General features: G+C 37.1%; 1 long non-coding RNA gene across 1 annotated transcript; it reads right to left on the bottom strand.

Moving 5' to 3' along the window:
* Positions 1-7,007: 7,007 nt before the first annotated feature.
* Positions 7,008-9,263, bottom strand: LOC114154065 (uncharacterized). The gene is made up of 3 exons (XR_003597470.1): positions 9,168-9,263; positions 8,354-8,423; positions 7,008-7,181 (listed from the first exon to the last, which is right to left on the bottom strand). It is a non-coding gene; the product is annotated as an uncharacterized LOC114154065 (long non-coding RNA).
* Positions 9,264-10,444: the final 1,181 nt, after the last annotated feature.

The raw sequence follows: 10,444 nt of genomic DNA, 5'->3' as shown, positions 1-10,444 counted from the left end.
CCCTTTGAGCCTCACCACTGAACCTCGGCAGAGTTTGTTCATCAAAGATGAGAGGGTGAGTTTTCACTCTGTCAAAATCTGTCGTTTGGCAAAGAACTTGCAGGGTAAGTTATCCTGCTTGCCCTGCGAGGATAAGCTGTTATGGTTTGGGCTTAGATCAATTTGTAATAAAACTAGCAATTTCTCAGTCGGGGCAGCACTTCATTATCAAGAAAATAGCCAAATATGTTTGGGTTTTGGTTTATAAAAACCTGCCTGATAAGGTTCAGGTTTTACACTAATAGATAAACACATAAATCCATCACTGGTGTTATTTAAACATAAGGTAATACAAATCTGTATTTATGAATTAATACAGATTCTTTCCAATATACAAAGACTATTAACAATAAGAATCCAACCTTACAGTTAAACACTTTTAAAACTAACTCGCTAACAGTCGACTAAACAACTAAGAAAAAGATACCCGAATTGTTAAACTAAAACTACTAAAAGTAAAAACAAAGAAATATAAAATAGATCAAACTACATCCAATCAAATGATACAATGACGTTTGAAGACCAGAGATTGTATCGAATAGGTTTGTCTTTAGAACAAATCATCTCTAAATTAGAGCTTTCGCTGCATCATCCCAGAGCTGCTCTGTTGGGAACAAAATCTAAAAACACAATGAAAATACACAACAAAAACACTTAAACTGATAATCCTAAAGTGTTATTTCTGCACAGAACCTAACCTCTCTCTGTGACCAGCAGGTTGTCTACGGGAGTCTTGGGGAGCCTGTGATTTAAAGGTTCCTTCTGCAGAAATCTGAATAAAACCAGGAACGATGTTTATTGAGCATTACAAAGCTTAAGCAAAGCAAACTGTTAATCTGTCAGATATGTGAGTCAAGTTTTGGGATCACATGAGTTGTTCTCAGACTTCACATCAGGGAGATTTATGAATTTATTACGATGATGTTTTTGAGCTGCTGTTTTAAGATTTGTTCCCAGTACATTCTTTGTTTCGTGCCATCCTTTTAATATTTTCTTACATCTTGTTTTTTATTTATAGGCTTAAATTACATGAGTCACCGAGATCACATATCTCTATTTACATGCACAGTAAGTGAAATTCTGCTTTCATATCTTTCCACTCTCTTAAACGACCACTTTTTAATTGTATCTGTCCTTAGTGTTGTTTGTTCAGCAGGTAACCATTACCAAGAGCTGTTGCTTCATCTTCTGCCAGATAGCCTTTGGTGCAGATGCACTCTTCCAAACTGGTTGGACTTGTCTGTGTTTTACTCTTGGCGTTCAGTGGCTAACTCACCGTTAGCTACCGAAAAACTTTGGAGACACGTCACAAAATAATGAAGGAAACAAAAGCACTACTTCAACTTATTGCAATGCTTTAGTATTATTTATCTGTGTATCATTTACTATGTTTTTTCAGAATACTGCCTGCATATTGGTGCATTTATTATCTCTCTTTTGTATCATACTGTCTACTGACAATGCTACTTGTGAATGTACAGTATAAGCTCATTTTGTCATAAAATTGTTTTTTTAAATGATTTTGTTGTCTGGAATAATTTCTGCTTGTTAGAAAGTTGCTGTTGTGTCACAAAGAATCAGAAACCACAAGCTACATGTTTAGCTGATGTGCAAAGCTGGTTTACCACAAATTTGTGACTCATGTTCTTTGCAAACTTTGGTTTGTTGATGTAATGCAGACCAGAGTTTTCAGGTCTAGCCCTGTGGACACACACACTGTGCTGCGCGGTTTAGATGGTTGCCCACATTAATAAAAATCCTGTATGAATAATCTCAGTAGCTTGGCATCATGTTCTGCAGAGACCTGGAGGAGTGTTTTAAAGACTACAGCGGAAATCATTTGCTTATACAGTAGCAGTGGAGTTTATGAATAATTTAGTGTCCGTGTTGTTATTCTTGATGAGTACACCAGCTTTTAAATCCCAGTTAAGGTAGATCATATCCACACTAGTGGAAATCCACAAGAAACATCTAAAGCAAATATTTTTTTTTAGAACAAGTCCTGCAAACAATGTCATAAATAAGCTAAAAGCTTGTATGAGAACAAAAGTCATTATCTGTTTTGGTTTTTTTCCCAGCATTATGATCCAGAGGTTTTCTCAGACCGGTGGATGTAATCTCTTCCCCAGATCCAGGATCGGTCCAGTTCCAGTTACATGTTCCAAAAAAACCTCCAAATGATCAGAATCCCACACCTCCTCAGAGCTGCAGTATGTAACTTTTATGAAGGATGCTTTTTACACATTTGTTAAGACGGTGACAGTTCGCTATGAGACAGAAGATCTGTGAAAACTCGATCTTCCTTTCGCCTCCGTGGGCTGCTACTGCCGTCCGAAGAAACACTTCAGGTTCCAAACCATGCAACCATAGAAAAGTTAAGGCAGATTCATTAAAAGACTTATAAAAGAGACTCATTATTCTTATGAGAATCCTAAAAATATTTAGATTCCTTAAAAAGTAGTCTCTGCTGTGCCTTTTTACGGTTTTCACTCATGATCATGACACCAAAACACTTGAACTCCTCGGGTCGGGTCGGGTCGGAGACTGAACGCCCGCCCAGGTAATGAGTTGCTTTGATGAAATGAAATGCAACGATTTGTCCTCAAGACTTCTGGGGAAATATTCTGTTAACCGATGAGATGAAAGTAACTTTTTGGAGTTGGAGAGTTCATGTCCTGTTACAGCTGAGATAAAACTAGCAAAAGAACATATGAACAATGAAACCTGGTGTGGTGGATTTGAACCATGACCTCTGCTCTCTACACATCCCCAAGCCCACCTCTGAATATCCAAAAAGAAGGCCTAGTCAAAGTCTGAACTGAAATTTGATTGATAGGCTGTGGCGTGTCTGAAATAAAATATTTCAAAAGAAGAGTGGGTGTAAAAGACTCCTGGGTATTAATCCTGAACGGCTAACGGCAGCAACAGGGATGGAACAACCAGTTATAAGGTGTTCAAGGTGTGGCCTGGGGGCCACTTGTGGCCCTTGGGATCATTTTATGTGGCCCTCAGTTACAGTTCTAGAACGACAGAGATATGGCCCTCCAGTAAAGGAAGCTGATGGACAGTTGAAGGCTAAAGTTTCACATCCTCTCAAAAAAGATCCTTATTTTAAAGAAATAATTGAAATCATTACTTAAACACTTTCTTTACTATTTACTCTTGTCTGATATTAATTAATATTTAAATTAGAGTTGGATTTACAAATATACATTTGCTCAAAGGAAACACAACACATAAAAAACTCATTTTTCCGCTAAAGGTTTTTTGCACCAGGATGAAAATAGATGTATTTATCAAAACTTCAATGGAAGAGAAGAAAGGCTTGACTGACATGAAGGTTTGATGGTTTTTCATCACCTGAATATCACCTGTGAACCTGAACAGAGATGTTGTCATTTTCCTTTTGGTAAGAAAAGTTTCCTGTGTTTGGTGTTAAAGAGGGCAGCTTTGATCTGTTAGCTTTAATCTGCTGTTTTATGACTCTGCAGAGGTGGATGTGATAAGACTGTTCAGATAATCTAAAGTGCTGCTTTCCCTCGCAGTAAATTAACAAATACACCCTGATATATTAGGAACACAGTGACAGAGATAGCAGATGTCACAATAAAATTGCAAATACCTTCAAAGAGCCTAAATGAAAATGAATTTATATGTTCTTAATCCTTTGGTGCAAGAAGAAATGGCTCTATTACTGCGTGTTTGTGTTTGTGTAAGGTTGAGGTTGGACTGTGCACGAACCCTAAACCTTTACTGCCAGACTGGTCATATTTTTTCCTTCTTACGGAAAGTTTCTGTTTATGTCTAGGAATGGAAAGATTTAGAAAGCCGGTGTTTGACCTGTTATGCTTTGCATTTTGCAAGATATAAACCTTCAAATGTTTTTTGAAGGTTTATATTGTGAAAGAACACAAAACCTTTTGTGAGGTAATTCAAAAGAAAACAAATCCCCCCCGTGTCTCCTGGGGGCAGAAAAGGTCAGATATGTTTCACTGAGTTTCTCTGAGTTTCTCTGAGGGCAAATCAGTCAGATTTGGTTCAGTCATGAGGATAGATAAAGGTATTGAAAGTTAATATTATTCCAGCTGCAGAAATTCGGACCGTTGTTCATCTCAGCAAAAATTCCTGACTGTGTGTGTCATGAAGGAACATTGTCTTAAATGAGAAACGTTTGTCTTGGACGTAACTATGGATACGAAAAGCTTTATAAGCAACAAAAACTAAAAGTGCAGCAGATTCACTTTGCATCTTTTCAGCATTGTTTTCTTGCACAGACATTTTGTCCAGTTTTTATCCTCTTGCTGCTGCAGGAGGCGACGGCTTGATAGTTTCTATGAACCAACTTTTTGTGTTGTGATATTTTTACAGCAGCAATAATAATCATAAAAAATATAAATCATTTACACAGGCCCTTTGTTGTAACTTCAATAAAAATATTTGTTTTTCTGAAACTTTCACCATGTTGTGACAGTTTGTTGAGATGAAATCTTCCAGTTCTAACTAGAAATAACCAGTCAGAGCCAGGAGGCGGCTCTTAGCTGTCAATCACCCTGCAGGTGGCGCTGCTCACGCCCCCTTTCTCTCTGCTACGCTGCAGCTAGCATAGTCTGTTGTGAATGCTAAGGCTAGTTAGCATATGTTGACAGCAGATAAAAGACGTTCCTGTAACGTTAAGTTGTTTCTCCACCATTATATAATACTTTATATATTTTCTGAGTGCATGATGTTGATTGACAGCGCTAAGCCCCGCCTCCTGGCTCTGATTGGTTGTTTTTTTCAGGAGCGGTTAATTTCAGTCTCATATTATACTGCCACAACATAATTACAGTTTTAAGAAATATGTAAAAGTACTTTTTATAAAAGTTACGTACTGCAGCTTTAGTCAGAGAAGTGACGTATTTTTAAATGGTTTATTTTTTTATTTCCACACAAACCTGGATATACATTCATCTTGTTCTCTGAATTGATTCTGTTGAATCTCCTCAGGTCGTGCTTTGAAAATATATGTTGCTTTGGGTAAAAGACACAAAACACTGTCAATTATAACATATTTAATTGAAAAATATGAGTGAATATAACTTTGGCCAAGGTTTTGCTAACACTCAATACATTTAAGTCCAATGAATCTAGGTGTACTGTAAATTACAATGTTGACTTTAACTTTAAATTAAGTGCATTTGACTTATTTTTGTACTAAGCAGTTGATTTAAATAAATTTGGTGCCTTTTGGGGTAAAAAGTGGCAACATGTCCCTGCTTTCCATACTTTCTGTTAAAGTTTGAGTAGAGAAAGAAATCAAAAGGAGACAAGGAACTGTTTCCTTTTGCCTTCAGAAATCTTTACAAAAATTAAACTTTTACAACATCCTCAGATTTATTAAGTTAACTAAAGTTACGTTCTATAAAATGTGACTCAATCTGTGAATTTATTGAAAACTAAAAAAACGAGTTTGCATATAAGTTTAAGTAAAGATAACTAATTAGGTTTTACTGTGAATATTTTAATGATTCATCTCAGATTTATTCTCTGAATATTTTCCTCTGCATATTTAAAATAATGTTGCTGTTTTCTGATGTTTGCGGCTGACAGAGACTCAGGAAGTCCTCTGTGGCTCCAGGTTGGGTGATGTATGAGCTGTCGCCGTTCGGACTGACGCCGCGGCTCTTTCTCATTGTGGACCTGACACCCGTCACTCGTCAAACTCACTTCCTAAATTTTAACTGCAGACATGACAGAGTGTTTCTGACACATGCTTCCCGAAAAGTTCCCGTTTCTCAACTTCACTGTTAGACCTTTTATTGTAATTTTACAGTACTGTAAGTACCATTCTACAGTACCTTTACTGTTATGATATTTCACAGTTAATTTTTACTGTGAGTGTGCTTTACAGTTATAACTGCTTTACTGTAATTGTATTTTATAGGAAAGCTGGTCTACTGTAAACTTGTTTCACAACATAATGTCAGAGTTTTACTGTAAATTAAAGTTTAAATTTTTTTAATATAAAAATATTTTACCATAAACCGAAAAATTTCAAAAAAAAAATTTTAGTCCAAGTACTGTGAATAACAGGTATTTATTTTCAGCAGATTTGTAGAAACAAAATCCATTTACATATTCGCAATGTCATAAAGAACAATGTCACAATACAATATAAATTGGAAATTTATTCCAAATCAATTGGACTGAAGTGATAACAGAAGCTGCATAAAGAATGAGCAGGACTGGCTTCACTTCAGGTTTTTGGATTGTTTATGGCAAAAGCAGTCAGTCAGTCTTCAGTAATTCAAAAGATTGCGTACTATAAATGTCCCCAAGGGGACGATGAAGTACAACAATCTTTTTAGTCATTTTGTTGGTGCTGACGGATTACTGCAAAGGTGTGCCTAATAAACTGAAAACTGCATAGTATAAAAATACACCACACTTAAACGACTACACACTTATATATTTCTGTGATTTATTAAGAGATGCAGCAACATCCACTTTTTACCACGGACACAGAAAAGATGCAGGCTACTCTAAAGGGCTATTGTGTAGGAATCACATGCCATTTATAAATAATCATTAAAATCATATTAAAAAGGCTAAAGTAAAGTCAGAGCATGCAAGACAGGAGGAAAAGACAACAAAATAATAAACATTTACATTTGGTAAAATACTTACCTAGTTGGAAGTCCTCCATTCAAATTCAGCAAGTTGTTGGAAGAAGGTGGTGATCTGGGAGTTGACACTGACTACTTTCCTCTTGACAAGACTTCCCGTCTTGCGGCTTGTACCGACTTTGGCTGTGCATTTGGTACCAACATCTGGATTGATCCTCACAAAGAATCTTTTAACAGAAATAAAATCTATTAATTGTATTTTTTAATGAAGACGTACAATACATGAATCAGCTATGGTTCTTCGTCATCAGTCAAACTGTCATTAAATTTAAGTCATAAATGGCTTGGTGTAGAGTACTTGCCGTTGTATCATCTCCAGCGTGGTGGATGCTGACTCCTGATACTCCAGATTGAAGACAGAATATGACCCAAAAAAGACAGCAAGGACGCTGGCAAAGTCATGTAGTTGCTCAGGCTCGAAAAATACCTTCTCCTCCATACTGACCATCCACCGGGTTGCAGACATCAAGCTATTTCCTAAAATAGACAAACCCTTGTCAGGCTAACGCTAGTGTTAAGGAAATATGGCTATTTTTGAGTGTTTAATATAGTTAAGCTAATGCCATGTGCGTTTAAGTAGATCAGCATTCCTATTTGGACAAATGGCAAGCAGATGCAAGGTAGAAGATCAGAGATAAACATTCTCTTGGCAAGGCTGTAACTTAGAGCAGCCATAAAATACTATGCTCTTGAAAGGCTTTAAATTAGTAGGCCATAAAGAATATCTTCCTCGGCTCACAGGTCAGAGGTCGGGGGTTTCCCAGGAGCTCAGAGTTGCATCTGGAGTTGATCACAGCCTTGGAATCTTGGAAACACTTAGGTTTAATTTCTGATACACCTTTTAATATTGATAGCAATAGTGTGTTAGATTAAAGTATATTAACCAAGTTACAAGTACTAATCTAGTAAATGGAATGTATTTGAAAATGTACTAACTATGACAATATCGGAATCAAAAGAGAATGGTTTGAATGTTATGTTTTACAGGTTGAAAAAGACTTCTATCTCATTATTGTTTGTGATAAGGCAAAGATTCAAATCTTTGGAGAAGCTGACTGCAGAGGAGCAAGATAGGTTTTGTGGAAAAAATAACTTATAATTTTAATAACTAAAATGACTCTTGATATTTGTCATTAAAACTCAGGGGAAGGTTTAAGTTTTTCCAAGGTAGCTCTTGGTTGGTCAAAGCAGGGGTACGCCCTATTTGCATATATTAACAAAGAGAAACGCCTTCACTAGAAAAGGGAATGCGCAACAATAGGAATTCAGACAGCTGCCCTGTTTTGCTTTTAAGCAACCAGCTGTCTCCAAAGGCGCCTTTGTTCTTTTCCTTTTAATTCTTTTGTCTCAGGTAAAGAATGTACCTCTTTGTACTCTGAAGTTTTCTTGTTAAATTCATATGGTGTTTTCTATTAGATTAAACTCTGTATCTCTGTGACGTCATCGCGCCTCGCCATTTTCTTTCCAGCCGTGACGCAATCCGCTTGGGACCCGGGCTAACAGGAGGAAAAGAGAGCCATGCTTTTCTCTAAAATTTGAGCTAACTAGTAAATTTCCTACTTAATACTAGTGAGTAAAAGTACAGACTACCATAACAATTACATACATTGCTACAAAAAAATTATAGTGATAGAAAATATTCCTCTTACCAAGCATGATTACCCTTGGTGTAGTGGGTAAGGTCATTTCCATTTCAACAGACATCTTGGTGGAAGATACCTTTAAAACATAAAAGGAATACTCTCTTAAATATGAATTATTGGTAGTAATTCATATTTAAAGGGCCAGTTCACCCAGATTACAACAGGTTTTTGAGAACCTCATCCCGGAGACTAGACTAGACTTTACCCCTACATCCTGCTACCACTCTGAAACAGCGGATGTGAATGACAGTTTGTGGGGCTAAATGCATTTTTTAAAGCATTACATTCCACAAGTGTTCAGTCTGACTTCTGCAATGGCTGGGACTCCTGTGCATGTGGGACCTGAATGCAGAAAATGTTCTGAAGGAAGCAGGACATTGCTCTATTCCACATGCAAACCGATAATTAGCTGTGTGTTGATGTTTCTTCACATGACTACAAAATTCTGTAAATTCTGAAGTACAAATGCTGCAGAATTTACACCTGTACATAGTTGCACCTGTTAGTACTGACTTAACTTTAAATTTACAGGAGCATGGTTTAAACATGTGAACAGTCCTTATATGTAACCAGGGTTGGAAATTAACTTTTTTTGTCCACCTGCCACTGTGGCTGAACCAACTCAAAAAATAACAGAAACCACTTTAATGTTTTTCACCTTTGTCCTCATTTACAGACTCTTATACACTATGTTGGAGATGTAATGGTACTTTTGCAGGCTAACCAGCTGTAGCAAGCTTAAAGTTATAGATTAGGTTAGCTGCTCCTCTACATTTCCAGACTATTTTGTGGCTTCAAATATGTTTGAAGAGCTTTTTACCTGTTGTCTTGTCTTTTGAAGAGATGAAGCTGTTAGCAGTCAGCAGGACAGAACTGCACAGCCACTTGGAGGGAAAAAGCTTGGGAGTTTAAAACAAACATCATCAGAAAACAGTTGGAAGCGAAGCCGCTTGATGACGTAGCTAGATAAACTGCATATTAATGTTAGCTAGGATGTGAAAAAAACAAAAGTACATTCTCTCTTTCTGCCTTAAAAGTATGTTAACCACTAAATGAGTAAAAATACAGAAACAGGGAACCACGATGAAGCAGCTATGATGACCGTTGGAAATCAAATATAATTCTTACTGTATATTATAAGTACAGTACCACTACTGTAATGTGTAAACTAGGGTGACCAGACATCCTCTTTTTCCCGGACATGTCCTACTTTTCAGACCTAAAAAGATGTCCAGGGGGAATTTAAAAATCGTCCAGGATTTTGGTCAACTGCCTCAAAACACATTACAAAGCTTACAGTTCATTGTAGGGCCCTGCGCACCGCCTGCGTGTCACGTAATCCCTGCGTCAGTGCGGGCAGCCCTGTTCTTAATCAGAGGATAGATAGCGTGGCTGTCAGTACGCCAACAACATGCCAAAGCGCAAATCTATGTTTACCGACGATTTACAAAAGAGTTTCTCCGCTTTCAGATGAAATAGATGAAAAAGAGCCAATAATACTAGTAGATTATTTCACTTATATCAAGAAAAAATGTCTACAAGTGAAATAAACTAGATTTCCCTCCCATTATTAAGAAATTATTGACTTACAACAAGCTGCTTGACCCTCAGGTCAGCAGGTTTCTGGACGTTCTTCCTTCCCACTGTCGGCACATGCCTGCTCAGCATGAGAGGTTGCTGAGATGCAGCAAAGAACAAAAACATTACTACTGTACTTAAGAACATTTCTCATTTATCTGTACTTAAAGTTACAGTAACTTTTACAAAAAAATATATTTTTTTATTTGTTAAACTGTCACTGAACCAGCGTCTCTCCCACCGCAAGCTCACTGACTTAAATTTCTTATCGGGTTATTTGTTTAGCTTTCTGACCGTCGTGTTAATGTCAGTAGTTGTTCGCTGCTTTACCTGCTTTCCAGGTGTTCTGCCGAGAATTGCATCACCTGTCGCGGGAACACGCATCACTCTAAACTCTCGCGTATTGATGAGAAAACGGACTGAAATCTGACCGAAGAGGAAACTTTTAAAGATATTCATAACATTATAATCTCTCTTCACCATGTAAGCTCTGAAACGGAGGGTTTTATTTCGCAAATG

The sequence above is a fragment of the Xiphophorus couchianus genome, chromosome 12 (genome assembly GCF_001444195.1).
Source record: "Xiphophorus couchianus chromosome 12, X_couchianus-1.0, whole genome shotgun sequence".
NCBI lineage: Eukaryota > Metazoa > Chordata > Actinopteri > Cyprinodontiformes > Poeciliidae > Xiphophorus > Xiphophorus couchianus.
The sequence above is the reverse complement of the archived record's forward strand: the minus strand, read 5'-3'. Positions and strand labels throughout refer to the sequence as shown.